The 1442-nt window shown below is 42.4% G+C and overlaps 1 protein-coding gene across 1 annotated transcript in view; it reads left to right on the top strand.

Annotated features, from left to right (window-relative positions):
* The window catches only part of KCTD3 (potassium channel tetramerization domain containing 3), a 68147-nt gene that overhangs the window by 56218 nt on the left and 10487 nt on the right, over nucleotides 1-1442 (top strand). The window lies entirely within an intron of this gene.

Genomic DNA, 1442 nt, shown 5'->3' with positions numbered 1-1442 from the left:
GCACAATTGCACTCATCTCACAAGCTAGTAAAGTAATGCTCAAAATTCTCCAAGTCAGGCTTCAGCAATATGTGAACCATGAACTTCCTGATGTTCAAGCTGGTTTTAGAAAAGGCAGAGGAACCAGAGATCAAATTGCCAATATCCGCTGGATCATCGAAAAAGCAAGAGAGTTCCAGAAAAACATCTATTTCTACTTTATTGACTATGCCAAAGCCTTTGACTGTGTGGATCACAATAAACTGTGGAAAATGCTGAAAGAGATGGGAATACCAGACCACCTGATCTGCCTCTTGAGAAATTTGTATGCAGGTCAGGAAGCAACAGTTAGAACTGGACATGGAACAACAGACTGGTTCCAAATAGGAAAAGGAGTACGTCAAGGCTGTATATTGTCACCCTGCTTATTTAACTTATATGCAGAGTACATCATGAGAAACGCATGATTGGAAGAAGAACAAGCTGGAATCAAGGTTGCTGGGAGAAATATCAGTACCCTCAGATATGCAGATGACACCACCCTTATGGCAGAAAGTGAAGAGGAACTAAAAAGCCTCTTGATGAAAGTGAAAGAGGAGAGTGAAAAAGTTGGCTTAATGCTCAATGTTCAGAAAACTAAGATCATGGCATCTTGGGAAATAGATGGGGAAACAGTGGAAACAGTGTCAAACTTTATCTTTTTGGGCTCCAAAATCACTGCAGATGGTGACTGTGGCCATGAAATTAAAAGATGCTTACTCCTTGGAAGGAAAGTTATGACCAACCTAGACAGAATATTAAAAAGCAGAGATATTACTTTGCCAACAAAGGTCCATCTAGTCAAGGCTATGGTTTTTCCAGTGGTCATGTATGGATGTGAGAGTTGGACTGTGAAGTAAGCTGAGCGCCAAAGAATTGATGCTTTTGAACTGTGGTGTTGGAGAAGACTCGAGAGTCTCTTGGATTGCAAGGAGATCCAACCAGTCCATTCTGAAGGAGATCAGCCCTGGGATTTCTTTGGAGGGAATGAAGCTGAAACTCCAGTACTTTGGCCACCTCATGCAAAGAGTTGACTCATTGGAAAAGACTCTGATGCTGGGAGGGATTGGGGGCAGGAGGAGAAGGGGACGACAGAGGATGAGATGGCTGGATGGCATCACTGACTCAATGGACGTGAGTCTGAGTGAACTCCGGGAGTTGGTGATGGACAGGGAGGCCTGGTGTGCTGTGATTCATGGGGTCGCAAAGAGTCGGACACGACTGAGTGACTGAACTGAAGTGATACCATCTCCAAATACCACTTTTTTTAAAATTAGAAGCTATGATGGATATACACATTTGAAACCTGAAATACTTTTTTTCCATAGTTGCTAATAATTAACCTGAAAATAACTTTGAAGCTGGAAAGGGGCTGATGTTCTTAGATTCTGAGAGTGGTTTTGATGGCATTTGTCAGGAAATAG

This window comes from Bison bison, unplaced genomic scaffold, assembly GCF_000754665.1.
Source record: "Bison bison bison isolate TAMUID 2011002044 unplaced genomic scaffold, Bison_UMD1.0 scf7180017864325, whole genome shotgun sequence".
Lineage (NCBI taxonomy): Eukaryota > Metazoa > Chordata > Mammalia > Artiodactyla > Bovidae > Bison > Bison bison.
This window is presented reverse-complemented; position numbering and strand designations above follow the sequence as displayed.